We start from the raw sequence: 17,731 nt of genomic DNA, 5'->3' as shown, positions 1-17,731 counted from the left end.
TGCACTCAGGTCATTGTCTCATGGCCCTCTATCAGAATCCAGAGTTTTGAGAAGATTGGGGATACTTAATTTTTCGCCCAAAAAAAAAAACGTAAGGGGTAACACTGTCGTTTTTTTTTCGGGTCGAAATTTTGATTTTCGATATCTCAGCTCTGGAAGGGTCTAGAGAATCCATTGTTGCACTCAGGTCTAAGTCTCATGGCCCTCTATCAGAATCCAGAGTTTTGAGAAGATTGGGGATACTTAATTTTTCGCCCAAAAAAAAAAAACATAAGGGGTAACACTGTTGTTTTTTTTTTCTGGTCGAAATTGTAATTTTCGATATCTCAGCTCTGGAAGGGTCTAGAGCCTCCATTGTTGCACTCAGGTCTATGTGTCATGGCCCTCTATCAGAATCCAGAGTTTTGAGAAGATTGGGGATACTTAATTTTTCGCCCAAAAAAAAAACGTAAGGGGTAACACTGTCGTTTTTTTTTTTTTTGGGTCGAAATTTTGAGTTTCGATATCTCAGCTCTGGAAGGGTCTAGAGCCTCTATTGTTGCACTCAGGTCTAAGTCTCATGGCCCTCTATCAGAATCCAGAGTTTTGAGAAGATTAGGGATACTTAATTTTTCGCCCCAAAAAAAAACGTAAGGGGTAACACTGTCGTTTTTTTTACGGGTCGAAATTTTGATTTTCGATATCTCAGCTAACCCTAACCCTAACCCTAACCTAACCCTAACCTAACCCTAACCCTAACCCTAACCCTAACCCTAACCCTAACCTCCATTGTTGCACTCAGGTCTATGTCTCATGGCCCTCTATCAGAATCCAGAGTTTTGAGAAGATTGGGGATACTTAATTTTTCGCCCCCCCAAAAAAAACGTAAGGGGTAACACTGTCGTTTTTTTTTTTCTGGTCAAAATTTAGAATTTCGATATCTCAGCTCTGGAAGGGTCTAGAGCCTCCATTGTTGCACTCAGGTCTAAGTCTCGTGGCCCTCTATTAAAATCCAGAGTTTGAGAAGATTAGGGATACTCAATTTTTCGCCCAAAAAAAAAAACGTAAGGGGTAACACTGTCGTTTTTTTTACGGGTCGAAATTTTGATTTTCGATATCTCAGCTCTGGAAGGGTCTAGAGCCTCCATTGTTGCACTCAGGTCTATGTCTCATGACCCTCTATCAGAATCCAGAGATTTGAGAAGATTGGGGATACTTAATTTTTCGCCCAAAAAAAAAAAACGTAAGGGGTAACACTGTCGTTTTTTTTACGGGTCGAAATTTTGATTTTCGATATCTCAGCTAACCCTAACCCTAACCCTAACCTAACCCTAACCCTAACCTAACCCTAACCCTAACCCTAACCCTAACCCTAACCTCCATTGTTGCACTCAGGTCTATGTCTCATGGACCTCTATCAGAATCCAGAGTTTTGAGAAGATTGGGGATACTTAATTTTTCGCCCCAAAAAAAAACGTAAGGGGTAACACTGTCGTTTTTTTTTCTGGTCGAAATTTTGAATTTCGATATCTCAGTTTTGGAAGGGTCTAGAGCCTCCATTGTTGCACTCAGGTCTATGTCTCATGGCCCTCTATCAGAATCCAGAGTTTTGAGAAGATTGGGGATACTTAATTTTTCGCCCCCCCAAAAAAAACGTAAGGGGTAACACTGTCGTTTTTTTTTTTCTGGTCAAAATTTAGAATTTCGATATCTCAGCTCTGGAAGGGTCTAGAGCCTCCATTGTTGCACTCAGGTCTAAGTCTCGTGGCCCTCTATTAAAATCCAGAGTTTGAGAAGATTAGGGATACTTAATTTTTCGCCCAAAAAAAAAAAACGTAAGGGGTAACACTGTCGTTTTTTTTACGGGTCGAAATTTTGATTTTCGATATCTCAGCTCTGGAAGGGTCTAGAGCCTCCATTGTTGCACTCAGGTCTATGTCTCATGGCCCTCTATCAGAATCCAGAGTTTTGAGAAGATTGGGGATACTTAATTTTTCGCCCAAAAAAAAAAACGTAAGGGGTAACACTGTCGTTTTTTTTACGGGTCGAAATTTTGATTTTCGATATCTCAGCTCTGGAAGGGTCTAGAGAATCCATTGTTGCACTCAGGTCTAAGTCTCATGGCCCTCTATCAGAATCCAGAGTTTTGAGAAGATTGGGGATACTTAATTTTTTGCCCCAAAAAAAAAAACATAAGGGGTAACACTGTCGTTTTTTTTTTCTGGTCGAAATTGTAATTTTCGATATCTCAGCTCTGGAAGGGTCTAGAGCCTCCATTGTTGCACTCAGGTCTAAGTCTCATGGTCCTCTATCAGAATCCAGAGTTTTGAGAAGATTGGGGATACTTAATTTTTCGCCCAAAAAAAAAAAACGTAAGGGGTAACACTGTCGTTTTTTTTTTCGGGTCGAAATTTTGAGTTTCGATATCTCAGCAATGGAAGGGTTTAGAGCCTCCATTGTTGCACTCAGGTCTATGTCTCATGGCCCTCTATCAGAATCCAGAGTTTTGAGAAGATTGGGGATACTTAATTTTTTGCCCCAAAAAAAAACCGTAAGGGGTAACACTGTCGTTTTTTTTTCTGGTCGAAATTTTGATTTTCGATATCTCAGCTCTGGAAGGGTCTAGAGCCTCCGTTGTTGCACTTAGGTCTAAGTCTCATGGTCCTCTATCAGAATCCAGAGTTTTGAGAAGATTGGGGATACTTAATTTTTGGCCCAAAAAAAAAAACGTAAGGGGTAACACTGTCGTTTTTTTACGGGTCGAAATTTTGATTTTCGATATCTCAGCTAACCCTAACCCTAACCCTAACCTAACCCTAACCCTAACCTAACCCTAACCCTAACCCTAACCCTAACCCTAACCCTAACCCTAACCTCCATTGTTGCACTCAGGTCTATGTTTCATGGACCTCTATCAGAATCCAGAGTTTTGAGAAGACTGGGGATACTTAATTTTTCGCCCCAAAAAAAAAAACGTAAGGGGTAACACTGTCGTTTTTTTTTTCTGGTCGAAATTTTGAATTTCGATATCTCAGCTCTGGAAGGGTCTAGAGCCTCCATTGTTGCACTCAGGTCTATGTCTCATGGCCCTCTATCAGAATCCAGAGTTTTGAGAAGATTGGGGATACTTAATTTTTCGCCCAAAAAAAAAAAACGTAAGGGGTAACACTGTCGTTTTTTTTACGGGTCGAAATTTTGATTTTTGATATCTCAGCTCTGGAAGGGTCTAGAGCCTCCATTGTTGCACTCAGGTCTATGTCTCATGGCCCTCTATCAGAATCCAGAGTTTTGAGAAGATTGGGGATACTTAATTTTTCGCCCAAAAAAAAAAACGTAAGGGGTAACACTGTCGTTTTTTTTACGGGTCGAAATTTTGATTTTCGATATCTCAGCTCTGGAAGGGTCTAGAGAATCCATTGTTGCACTCAGGTCTAAGTCTCATGGCCCTCTATCAGAATCCAGAGTTTTGAGAAGATTGGGGATACTTAATTTTTTGCCCCAAAAAAAAAACATAAGGGGTAACACTGTCGTTTTTTTTTTCTGGTCGAAATTGTAATTTTCGATATCTCAGCTCTGGAAGGGTCTAGAGCCTCCATTGTTGCACTCAGGTCTATGTCTCATGGCCCTCTATCAGAATCCAGAGTTTTGAGAAGATTGGGGATACTTAATTTTTCGCCCAAAAAAAAAACGTAAGGGGTAACACTGTCGTTTTTTTTTTTCGGGTCGAAATTTTGAGTTTCGATATCTCAGCTCTGGAAGGGTCTAGAGCCTCTATTGTTGCACTCAGGTCTAAGTCTCATGGCCCTCTATCAGAATCCAGAGTTTTGAGAAGATTAGGGATACTTAATTTTTCGCCCCAAAAAAAAAACGTAAGGGGTAACACTGTCGTTTTTTTTTACGGGTCGAAATTTTGATTTTCGATATCTCAGCTAACAATAACCCTAACCCTAACCTAACCCTAACCCTAACCTAACCCTAACCCTAACCTCCATTGTTGCACTCAGGTCTATGTCTCATGGCCCTCTATCAGAATCCAGAGTTTTGAGAAGATTGGGGATACTTAATTTTTCGCCCCCCCAAAAAAAACGTAAGGGGTAACACTGTCGTTTTTTTTTTTCTGGTCAAAATTTAGAATTTCGATATCTCAGCTCTGGAAGGGTCTAGAGCCTCCATTGTTGCACTCAGGTCTAAGTCTCGTGGCCCTCTATTAAAATCCAGAGTTTGAGAAGATTAGGGATACTTAATTTTTCGCCCAAAAAAAAAAAACGTAAGGGGTAACACTGTCGTTTTTTTTACGGGTCGAAATTTTGATTTTCGATATCTCAGCTCTGGAAGGGTCTAGAGCCTCCATTGTTGCACTCAGGTCTATGTCTCATGGCCCTCTATCAGAATCCAGAGTTTTGAGAAGATTGGGGATACTTAATTTTTCGCCCAAAAAAAAAAACGTAAGGGGTAACACTGTCGTTTTTTTTTCTGGTCGAAATTTTGATTTTCGATATCTCAGCTCTGGAAGGGTCTAGAGCCTCCGTTGTTGCACTTAGGTCTAAGTCTCATGGTCCTCTATCAGAATCCAGAGTTTTGAGAAGATTGGGGATACTTAATTTTTGGCCCAAAAAAAAAACGTAAGGGGTAACACTGTCGTTTTTTTACGGGTCGAAATTTTGATTTTCGATATCTCAGCTAACCCTAACCCTAACCCTAACCTAACCCTAACCCTAACCTAACCCTAACCCTAACCCTAACCCTAACCCTAACCCTAACCTCCATTGTTGCACTCAGGTCTATGTTTCATGGACCTCTATCAGAATCCAGAGTTTTGAGAAGACTGGGGATACTTAATTTTTCGCCCCAAAAAAAAAAACGTAAGGGGTAACACTGTCGTTTTTTTTTTCTGGTCGAAATTTTGAATTTCGATATCTCAGCTCTGGAAGGGTCTAGAGCCTCCATTGTTGCACTCAGGTCTATGTCTCATGGCCCTCTATCAGAATCCAGAGTTTTGAGAAGATTGGGGATACTTAATTTTTCGCCCAAAAAAAAAAAACGTAAGGGGTAACACTGTCGTTTTTTTTACGGGTCGAAATTTTGATTTTTGATATCTCAGCTCTGGAAGGGTCTAGAGCCTCCATTGTTGCACTCAGGTCTATGTCTCATGGCCCTCTATCAGAATCCAGAGTTTTGAGAAGATTGGGGATACTTAATTTTTCGCCCAAAAAAAAAAACGTAAGGGGTAACACTGTCGTTTTTTTTACGGGTCGAAATTTTGATTTTCGATATCTCAGCTCTGGAAGGGTCTAGAGAATCCATTGTTGCACTCAGGTCTAAGTCTCATGGCCCTCTATCAGAATCCAGAGTTTTGAGAAGATTGGGGATACTTAATTTTTTGCCCCAAAAAAAAAACATAAGGGGTAACACTGTCGTTTTTTTTTTCTGGTCGAAATTGTAATTTTCGATATCTCAGCTCTGGAAGGGTCTAGAGCCTCCATTGTTGCACTCAGGTCTATGTCTCATGGCCCTCTATCAGAATCCAGAGTTTTGAGAAGATTGGGGATACTTAATTTTTCGCCCAAAAAAAAAACGTAAGGGGTAACACTGTCGTTTTTTTTTTTCGGGTCGAAATTTTGAGTTTCGATATCTCAGCTCTGGAAGGGTCTAGAGCCTCTATTGTTGCACTCAGGTCTAAGTCTCATGGCCCTCTATCAGAATCCAGAGTTTTGAGAAGATTAGGGATACTTAATTTTTCGCCCCAAAAAAAAAACGTAAGGGGTAACACTGTCGTTTTTTTTTACGGGTCGAAATTTTGATTTTCGATATCTCAGCTAACAATAACCCTAACCCTAACCTAACCCTAACCCTAACCTAACCCTAACCCTAACCTCCATTGTTGCACTCAGGTCTATGTCTCATGGACCTCTATCAGAATCCAGAGTTTTGAGAAGATTGGGGATACTTAATTTTTCGCCCCAAAAAAAAAACGTAAGGGGTAACACTGTCGTTTTTTTTTTCTGGTCGAAATTTTGAATTTCGATATCTCAGCTCTGGAAGGGTCTAGAGCCTCCATTGTTGCACTCAGGTCTATGTCTCATGGCCCTCTATCAGAATCCAGAGTTTTGAGAAGATTGGGGATACTTAATTTTTCGCCCCCCCCAAAAAAAACGTAAGGGGTAAGACTGTCGTTTTTTTTTTCTGGTCAAAATTTAGAATTTCGATATCTCAGCTCTGGAAGGGTCTAGAGCCTCCATTGTTGCACTCAGGTCTAAGTCTCGTGGCCCTCTATTAAAATCCAGAGTTTGAGAAGATTAGGGATACTTAATTTTTCGCCCAAAAAAAAAAAAACGTAAGGAGTAACACTCGTTTTTTTTACGGGTCGAAATTTTGATTTTCGATATCTCAGCTCTGGAAGGGTCTAGAGCCTCCATTGTTGCACTCAGGTCTATGTCTCATGGCCCTCTATCAGAATCCAGAGTTTTGAGAAGATTGGGGATACTTAATTTTTCGCCCCAAAAAAAAAAACGTAAGGGGTAACACTGTCGTTTTTTTTACGGGTCGAAATTTTGATTTTCGATATCTCAGCTCTGGAAGGGTCTAGAGAATCCATTGTTGCACTCAGGTCTAAGTCTCATGGCCCTCTATCAGAATCCAGAGTTTTGAGAAGATTCGGGATACTTAATTTTTCGCCCAAAAAAAAAAAACCTAAGGGGTAACACTGTTGTCGTTTTTTTTCGGGTCGAAATTTTGATTTTCGATATCTCAGCTCTGGAAGGGTCTAGAGCCTCCATTGTTGCACTCAGGTCTAAGTCTCATGGCCCTCTATCAGAATCCAGAGTTTTGAGAAGATTGGGCATACTTAATTTTTCACCATAAAAAAAAAAAACGTAAGGGGTAACACTGTCATTTTTTTTACGGGTCGAAATTTTGATTTTCGATATCTCAGCTCTGGAAGGGTCTAGAGCCTCCATTGTTGCACTCAGGTCTAAGTCTCATGGCCCTCTATCAGAATCCAGAGTTTTGAGAAGATTGGGGATACTTAATTTTTCAACCAAAAAAAAAACGTAAGGGGTAACACTGTCGGTTTTTTTTTCGGGTCGAAATTTTGAGATTCGATATCTCAGCTCTGGAAGGGTCTAGAGCCTCCATTGTTGCACTCAGGTCTAAGTCTCATGGCCCTCCATCAGAATCCAGAGTTTTGAGAAGATTAGGGATACTTAATTTTTCGCCAAAAAAAAAAACGCAAGGGGTAACAATGTCGTTTTTTTTACGGGTCGAAATTTTGATTTTCGATATCTCAGCTCTGGAAGGGTCTAGAGCCTCCATTGTTGCACTCAGGTCTAAGTCTCATGGCCCTCTATCAGAATCCAGAGTTTTGAGAAGATTGGGGATACTTAATTTTTCAACCAAAAAAGAAAAACGTAAGGGGTAAGACTGTCGTTTTTTTTTTCGGGTCGAAATTTTGATTTTCGATATCTCGGCTCTGGAAGGGTCTAGAGCCTCCATTGTTGCACTCAGGTCTAAGTCTCATGGCCCTCTATCAGAATCCAGAGTTTTGAGAAGATTGGGGATACTAAATTTTTCGCCCAAAAAAAAAAAACCGTAAGGGGTAACACTGTTGTTGTTTTTTTTCGGGTCGAAATTTTGATTTTCGATATCACAGCTCTGGAAGGGTCTAGAGCCTCCATTGTTGCACTCAGGTCTATGTCTCATGGCCCTCTATCAGAATCCAGAGTTTTGAGAAGATTGGGGATACTTAATTTTTTGCCCAAAAAAAAAAAACGTAAGGGGTAACACTGTCGTTTTTTTTTTCGGGTCGAAATTTTGAGTTTCGATATCTCAGCTCTGGAAGGGTCTAGAGCCTCTATTGTTGCACTCAGGTCTAAGTCTCATGGCCCTCTATCAGAATCCAGAGTTTTGAGAAGATTAGGGATACTTAATGTTTCGCCCAAAAAAAAAAACGTAAGGGGTAACACTGTCGTTTTTTTTACGGGTCGAAATTTTGATTTTCGATATCTCAGCTCTGGAAGGGTCTAGAGCCTCCATTGTTGCACTCAGGTCTAAGTCTCATGGTCCTCTATCAGAATCCAGAGTTTTGAGAAGATTGGGGATACTTAATTTTTCGCCCAAAAAAAAAAACGTAAGGGGTAACACTGTCGTTTTTTTTTCGGGTCGAAATTTTGAGTTTCGATATCTCAGCAATGGAAGGGTTTAGAGCCTCCATTGTTGCACTCAGGTCTAAGTCTCATGGCCCTCTATCAGAATCCAGAGTTTTGAGAAGATTAGGGATACTTAATTTTTCGCCCAAAAAAAAAACCGCAAGGGGTAACACTGTTGTTTTTTTTTCGGGTCGAAATTTTGATTTTCGATATCTCAGCTCTGGAAGGGTCTAGAGCCTCCATTGTTGCACTCAGGTCTAAGTCTCTTGGCCCTCTATCAGAATCCAGATTTTTGAGAAGATTGGGGATACTAAATTTTTCGCCCAAAAAAAAAAAACGTAAGGGGTAACACTGTCGTTTTTTTTCGGGTCGAAATTTTGATTTTCGATATCTCAGCTCTGGAAGGGTCTAGTGCCTCCATTGTTGCACTCAGGTCAATGTCTCATGGCCCTCTATCAGAATCCAGAGTTTTGATAAGATTGGTGATACTTAATTTTTCGACCCCAAAAAAACCGTAAGGGGTAACACTGTCGTTTTTTTTTCCGGGTCGAAATTTTGAGTTTCGATATCTCAGCTCTGGAAGGGTCTAGAGCCTCCATTGTTGCACTCAGGTCTAAGTCTCATGGCCCTCCATCAGAATCCAGAGTTTTGAGAAGATTGGGGATACTTAATTTTTCGCCCAAAAAAAAAACCGTAAGGGGTAACACTGTTGTTGTTTTTTTCGGGTCGAAATTTTGATTTTCGATATCACAGCTCTGGAAGGGTCTAGTGCCTCCATTGTTGCACTCAGGTCTATGTCTCATGGCCCTCTATCAGAATCCAGAGTTTTGAGAAGATTGGGGATACTTAATTTTTCGACCCAAAAAAAACCGTAAGGGGTAACACTGTCGTTTTTTCTTCTGGTCGAAATTTTAAATTTCGTTACTCAGCTCTGCAAGGGTCTAGAGCCTCCATTTTTGCACTCAGGTCTAAGTCTCATGGCCCTCTATCAGAATCCAGAGTTTTGAGAAGATTGGGGATACTTAATTTTTCGCCCAAAAAAAAAACGTAAGGGGTAACACTGTCGTTTTTTTTTCCGGTCGAAATTTGGAATTTCGATATCTCGGCTCTGGAAGGGTCTAGAGCCTCCATTGTTGCACTCAGGTCTAAGTCTCATGGTCCTCTATCAGAATCCAGAGTTTTGAGAAGATTGGGGATACTTAATTTTTCACCCAAAAAAAAAAAACGTAAGGGGTAACACTGTCGTTTTTTTTCGGGTCGAATTTTTAAGTTTCGATATCTCAGCACTGGAAGGGTCTAGAGCCTCCATTGTTGCACTCAGGTCTATGTCTTATGGCCCTTTATCAGAATCCAGAGTTTTGAGAAGATTGGGGATACTTAATTATTCGCCCCAAAAAAAAAAAACGTAAGGGGTAACACTGTCGTTTTTTTTTCGGGTCGAAATTTGGAGTTTCGATATCTCAGCACTAGAAGGGTCTAGAGCCTCCATTATCAGAATCCAGAGTTTTGAGAAGATTGGGGATACCTAATTTTTCGCCCAAAAAAAAAAAAAAACGTAAGGGGTAACACTGTCGTTTTTTTTTTTTCGGGTTTTTTCCAAAAAAAAAAAACATTTATTATTTTCAAGGTGAAAAGGATTATTTTGCCTGGATCCACGCCGAAGAAAACGTCTAAATGTCACATTTTTAATGAAGCAAGCCTAATGAGTAAAATGTCTATTTTCTTGGGCGTCCCCCAGCTCCTCGTTTAAGCAAAAGGTACGCTAAAACAACGTATTACATCGACGTTAAACCACGTTAACGGTGTTAACCATAACCTTTTAAATACTCGACCTAGTTCCGTTGCTTAGCAACGGGAAGAAACTCCTGTAACTTCAGTGCCCAACCATCACGACAAGACGTGAAATAATCATGTTGGTCCACTTTGGAAAATGTGTAGATGTCACGGTTTAGTTTAAACTCAAAACCATAAATAGGGCTATACTGCCCTCTTGTGTCAAATTATATTTCTATATTTATTTTTCCAACAAATAAAACCAAACCGTCAATAAAAATTCATTCAATACACCTTAGAACTTAACAGATTCAGTGGCTCAATTGATAAAGCGTTGGGCTTTAAGCAAGAAGATCTGAGTTCAAATATCCCATTGCTTACGTTAAATTGTTGTGATTATATCAAACAAAGTGGCCAAAACAACATTTCTTCAACCCGGTATCACGACAAGACGTGAAATAATCACGTTGGTCCACTTTTGAAAACGTGTAGATGTCACGGCTTAAACCCCCTCAAACGTGAAACTTAAACTGAAACTTACCATCACGACCTATTGGTTTTCATTAAACCGAGAAAAATGGAATTTTGTTTTATTGACGATCACTTATTATTTTCAAGGTGAAAATGATTCATTTGCCTCGATCCACGGCGAAAAAAACGTCTAAATGTCACATTTTTAATGAAGCAGCCTAAATAGTCCACTTTGTAGTCCACAATAGTCCCCTCAAACGTGAAACTTACACGTTTGCGTTAACACGCTCCAGTGGAGAGATATCCAGATGTTTAATTCGCCTCTGCCATAACCATAGATATATACACTAGACCTCACCTTGGGGGTCTAAGCATGCGTCAAAACCGCCGCCATCTTGGAACAGGGGTCTTGTCATAGGAAGTAGCTAGGTAATGCTGCTATCTCTGCCTTTACTTCAAATTCATTGATGGTGGCGGACTTTTGTGCAGCGTATGATGTTCACGGATTAAATCTGAACTAGAAAGAATGTTTAAAAAAAAAATGTCTTTCTGGAATCAATGATAAATACATGTCTGACCGTTGGAACAAACCAAAAAAAAAAACAAGAAAAATCGCATTCATGATGATTTATGGTGATTTACTGGGTCTACTACATTGATGCTGATGCATTAAAGTGGAGGGGCTCCCCTGTTTCAAGATGGCGGCTCTATTGACGCATTCGTTCCAATGAACTGCCGTAGCCAAGGTGAGGTCTAGTGTATATGTCTATGTGCCATAACGACCTATCAGTTTTCATTAAACCGAGAAAAATGGAATTTTGTTTTATTTACGATCACTGAGAAAAGTGCATCTGTCCATCATAAAAGTGCATCTGTCCATCATAAATGTGCATCTGTCCATCATAAAAGTGCATCTGTCCATCATAAAAGTGCATCTGTCCATCATAAAAGTGCATCTGTCCATCATAAAAGTGCATCTATCCATCATAAAAGTTCATCTGTCCATCATAAAAGTGCATCTGTCCATCATAAAAGTGCATCTCTCCATCATAAAAGTGCATCTGTCCATCATAAATGTGCATCTGTCCATCATAAAAGTGCATCTGTCCATCATAAAAGTTCATCTGTCCATCATAAAAGTGCATCTGTCCATCATAAAAGTGCATCTGTCCATCATAAAAGTACATCTATCCATCATAAAAGTGCATCTGTCCATCATAAAAGTGCATCTATCCATCATAAAAGTGCATCTATCCATCACATAAGTGCATCTGTTCATCATAAAAGTGCATCTGTCCATCATAAAAGCGCATCTATCCATCATAAAAGTGCATCTGTCCATCATAAAAGTGCATCTGTCCATCATAAAAGTGCATCTATCCATCATAAAAGTGCATCTGTCCATCATAAAAGTGCATCTGTCCATCATAAAAGTGCATCTATCAATCATAAAAGTGCATCTGTCCATCATAAATGTGCATCTATCAATCATAAAAGTGCATCTGTCAATCATAAAAGTGCATCTGTCCATCATAAAAGTGCATCTGTCCATCATAAAAGTGCATCTGTCCATCATAAAAGTGCATCTGTCCATCATAAATGTGCATCTATCAATCATAAAAGTGCATCTGTCCATCATAAAAGTGCATCTGTCCATCATAAAAGTGCATCTGTCCATCATAAAAGTGCATCTATCCATCATAAAAGTGCATCTGTCCATCATAAAAGTGCATCTATCCATCATAAAAGTTCATCTGTCCATCATAAAAGTGCATCTGTCCATCATAAAAGTGCATCTGTCCATCATAAAAGTGCATCTGTCCATCATAAATGTGCATCTGTCCATCATAAAAGTGCATCTGTCCATCATAAAAGTTCATCTGTCCATCATAAAAGTGCATCTGTCCATCATAAAAGTGCATCTGTCCATCATAAAAGTACATCTGTCCATCATAAAAGTGCATCTGTCCATCATAAAAGTGCATCTATCCATCATAAAAGTGCATCTATCCATCACATAAGTGCATCTGTTCATCATAAAAGTGCATCTGTCCATCATAAAAGCGCATCTATTCATCATAAAAGTGCATCTGTCCATCATAAAAGTGCATCTGTCCATCATAAAAGTGCATCTATCAATCATAAAAGTGCATCTGTTCATCATAAAAGTGCATCTGTCCATCATAAATGTGCATCTTATCATAGGGGTGGGCGATATGGAAAAAATATCATATCACGATTTTTTTAGGAAAATCACGATCACGATTTTTTATCACGATTCTTTTTCAAGTTGGTTTTAATATTTTGCAAGTGGCTGTTCATTACAGCCAAACTAATGTCCCAATGTTAAAAACAAAGCTTAGGTAACAAAATAAAAAAGAAAGCCACACATTTAGGCCAGTGGCGAAGATACAAATCTTTGTCATTATTTTCTTTGTTATTAAAAAAATAAGACAAGATAAACATTACACAAATTAATATTCATATTAAATAAATAGTGCTTTATTTTTTCAGATGCAGTAGGTGTATTTAGCAGTAGCATTGAAGTAATTAAACGAACAAATAAGAAATTAAAACACTACAAAGACTTCACTGAATAAATTGATTCTTATCAAAGATATATTAAAGTTCTCAGTCAGTGAGTGATTTTCTCCTTGTGTTTTTTTGTTTTATTAACACTAAAGGGATAGTTCCCTCAAAAATGAAAATTGTCTTAATTTACTCTCTCAAGATGTTTTAAACCCGAATAAGTTTCTTTCTTCTGTTGAAAATAAAAGTTATTTTGAATAATGTGGGTAACCGAGTTGGTGGTCTCCTTATAGTTTTTTTTTATAGGTTCTCTCCTGGAAGTTAATGGGGACCAGCAACTGTTTGGTTACCCACATTAAAAAAAAATTGTCTTTTGTGTTCAGCACAAGAAAGAAATTAATACAGGTTTGGAACAACATTAGAGTGAGTAAATAATGACGGATTTTTTTTTTTTTTTTTTTTTTTGTGAACTATCCCTTTAAGGACAAGCGGCAGTAGGCTACTATTTATTCCTGTTGCTTTTAGACCAGCACGCGACGCGTTTAATATAGACGCATATTACACCAGATATTCTCTCAAATGTTTGATTTCACTTTAGACATAGCCTGTTTATGTAAAGATTGTGTGTATTTAACAGTATTAGCTTAATAAGACTCGAGAGATAACTTAGTCCAGTATTCAGGCGCTGTTTGACAGATTTCTAGTGCACGTGAGCGTCGGGGGTTATGCGGTCAGGAAAGCGCACGTTAGAACAGCGCATTAGCGCGTGAATTAAATGTTTAACCGGCAAGGCTTATGCAAATAATGAACTTTTGTGAATTGCAGTGTCCCGTACCTATTCATTAACGTGTGATCATGCTACGTCGCGTTGTACAGTTGAGAGACGGAGGCGCCAGAACTGAACTGATAGAATGCACTGTAACACGATACTACGATATTTCTTCAAAAGCAGATCGTGGAGACATTTTAATCGTCCACGATTAAAAATCGTCATATCGCACACCCCTAATCTATCAATCATAAAAGTGTATCTGTCCATCATAAAAGTGCATCTGTCCATCATAAAAGTGCATCTATCCATCATAAAAGTGCATCTGTCCATCATAAAAGTTAATCTGTCCATCATAAAAGTGCATCTATCCATCATAAAAGTGCATCTATCCATCATAAAAGTGCATCTGTCCATCATAAAAGTTCATCTATCCATCATAAAAGTGCATCTGTCCATCATAAAAGTGCATCTGTCCATCATAAAAGTGCATCTATCCATCATAAAAGTGCATCTATCCATCACATAAGTGCATCTGTCCATCATAAAAGTGCATCTGTCCATCATAAAAGTGCATCTATCCATCATAAAAGTGCATCTATCCATCATAAAAGTGCACTCCTCCCAGGCCCGAGTTTTTGCCTCCACAACCACCCGGGCTGGAGTCCGCTTGGCCTGCCGGTACCAGTCAGCTGCCTCAGGAGTTCCACAAGCCAGCCAGGCCCCATAGGCCTCCTTCTTCAGCTTGACGGCATACTTTACTTCCTGTGTCCACCACCGGGTTCGGGGATTGCCGCCTCGATAGGCACCGGAGACCTTACGGCTGCAACTCTGAGCAGCCGCTTCGACAATGTAGGTGGAGAACATGGTCCACTCGGACTCAATATCTACAGCCTCCCTCGGGATCTGGTCGAGGCTCCTCCAGAGGTGGGAGTTGAAGATCTCTGCCAAACGTTTCCAGCAGACCCTTACAGTACGCTTGGGTCTGCCGAGTCTGTTTAGCTTCCTCTCCCGCCATCTGATCCAACTCACCACCAGGTTGTGATCTGTTGACAGCTCTGCCCCTCTCTTCACCCAAGTGTCCAAGACATACGGCTGCAGTCAGATGAAACGACCACAAAGTCGATCATCGACCTACGCCCTAGGGGGTTCAGGTGCTGCATGCACTGATGGACACCCTTTTGCTTGAAGATGGTGTTCGTTGTGGACAAACTGTGACTAGCACAGAAGTCCAATAACTGAACACTACTCGGGTTCAGGTCAGGGGGGCCATTCTGTCCCTAGAGCTAGTTTCCATGTCCAGGGATCGGGTTGTTGAGGCCCCCGCCTTCGACTGCCGCCCGATCCTCTCAGCACAGGCCCCTTACGGTCCCTCCTGAAGGTGGTGAGCCCACAGGAAGGAGGCCCCACGTTGCTTCTTCGGACTGAGCCCTGCCGGACACCGTGTGGGAGGCCCTGCCACCAGGCGCTCACATACTGGCTCCAAGGTGGGGCCCCGGCTGTCCTTGTTTTCACTTCACTCATAAGGTTTTTTGAACCGTTCTTGGTCTGACCCGTCGCCTAGGACCGGTTTGCCTTGGGAGACCCTACCAGGGGCATATAGCCCCGGACAACATAGCTCATAGGGTCGTTCGGGTACTCAAACCCCTCCACCACGTTAAGGTGGCAGTGCAAGGAGGGGTTGATTAGAATCACTTTTTTTCTATTTCAGTTTATTCTAATGGGGATTTGTTATACCCTATATGAAGAGTTCAGATGCAAAAGCCTCTAAGTGCCATTTGAAATTTTCTTCTAAAATTATCATTTTTATTAAGCTTGTATATTTAAGTTCAGTAATTTCACTTAAATGGCAATGAAGATTACCTATTAATGGTCATTTAAGTGAAATTACTGAACTTAAATACACAAGCTTGATAAAAATGGTCATTCTAGAACCAAATTTCAAATGGCACTTAGAGGCTTTTGCATCTGAACTCTTCATATATACATTACACATACAGTATTTGAATATATGAGTGGTTTTCTGTTTTGTTTCAATAAATATAACACCAATATAATGGTTTGAATAGTATCTACTTATTATGGGAGATGTTCATTTGGACCAACATGTTTCAGGTGAGGATCATCAACATTTGCTTCTTAGACATCATAAAGACTGTAAAAGTACAAAAGTTAGAAAACATATATCAATAGGGTCCTATGGGCAGGAGTTCCAGTGATCCAATGTCACAATTTATTTGTACATTTTTTGGTGTTCATTTGAGTGTTTATGCACTATACATCATCTAATCATGACTTGATGATGAATTTAGGGTCTCAGGTATATCTACCATAAGGGAGCGCGTCTTGTTCCACTCATAGAGTGGGAGCATTCGTGGAATTTCCAGAGAGTTGGGGGCATCAAATTCAGGTTTCACCTCCTGTATCATGATCCCACCGGTCCAGTTCACCACACTTGAGCCATGAATGTTTGTTGTTATTTTGTTCAGATTGTCCCACTCGAGATGAAACACATTCCCTCACCAGTAGTAATAATAATAATAATGAAAGTATAATTAATTAATTATTAAGCATAACATTTTTTTTAACCTAACAGAAATCTGGAGAGACCATTATCTGCCAGTTAATGTGGGCTTCCATAACGCTAAATGCTCTTCACCAAGAAAGACCTTTCTAATTGTGTGTTGGTGCATGGTGTAGGCTATGTATTTGTGTAGTTAGTTTAAAAATGTATGTTAAATAAACCTCACATTACCAGTGAATCCTAATTACATGATGTGATTTTTAATTAATGCATATTTTTGAACACGTTGTATCTTAAAATGTATTATTTAATTAAAATATCTATGTTATATTTTTAATGTGCAACAAGTGAACATTGGGAACAAGCTCAACATGTGCTCAACAATAATTTACATAGCCAGTTATGAAAAATGGAGGAGATTTATCAAATCGAAAACTAAAGGAGAAAAACAGACTGCCTATATGTGCTTTTTTGGATATCCAGGGTGGCAACCAATATAGCCAGAAAATACATACATGTGACAATATTTCAGGTGGGGATCATCAACATTTGCTTCTTAGACATCCTAAAGACTGTAAAAATACAAAAGTTAGAAAACATATATCAGAAGGGTCCATAGGGGAGGAGTTCCAGTGATCTAATGTCACCATTTTTTGGTGTTTATTTGAGTTTTTATGCACTATACATCATCTAATCAAGACAATCCTCATATCTATCAATTCCTCATGCAAAGACGAAGAGAAAATGGGGTAGATTGTGTCTGTAGGATGTATTGTTCAGATTCTATGTAGGTTTAAAGTTTTCATTTTCCGCAGCCAAAAATCAAGCACGGACACAAAAGATGATACAAAAAATCACATATGGGACAAAAATTTGCGCGGGGAACATCAAAATTCCTTTTCTAGACACCTTAAGGATTACAAAAAACTAGGTTAAAAAAATATATCTTTCGGTGCAGGTAAACCCCCCCTTCCTACCCTACTACATTGCCTATCTGGCTTATGCCAAGCAATGTCTGAACTTTGTATTTTGAGCATTTCTTGCATTGGATTTTGCCTCTTCACGATGACTCACTTTAGTTCTCAGTTGTAAGTCGCTTTGTAAATAAAGAACCTTCGGTGCAATGGAAAAGTTCCAAGGATGTTTGTGGAACTATAAGATTTCAATAAAGGATCTTTATTGTTTTAACCCAGCAAGCAATAGCCATCATTTCACCGTATATAGGTAAACTATATCCGATATAGTCTGGCTATGACCTTGGAATTGAATTGAAAATAATCATGAATTTGGTTACATGCGTTTTTGACAAAATAACTTGCGAGATGTATAATATTTCATCATGTAACCAAAGTCAACAATTATATAGGTTTCATTTTTTAAACATGTTCTATGCATAGCCTGCGAGTCTATTCTATGGGCTATGATTATATTAAATGTTTACTGACATGCCAAATTTTGCCTTGTTTTAGCCTAGACGTCGACCGGGCTGTGTTTGGATGGCTATTTGGACGTCTTTTGAACGCAAAATTGCTTGATGGGAAG

The sequence above is a fragment of the Pimephales promelas genome, chromosome 8 (genome assembly GCF_988280905.1).
Source record: "Pimephales promelas chromosome 8, fPimPro1.hap1.1, whole genome shotgun sequence".
Lineage (NCBI taxonomy): Eukaryota > Metazoa > Chordata > Actinopteri > Cypriniformes > Leuciscidae > Pimephales > Pimephales promelas.
This window is presented reverse-complemented; position numbering follows the sequence as displayed.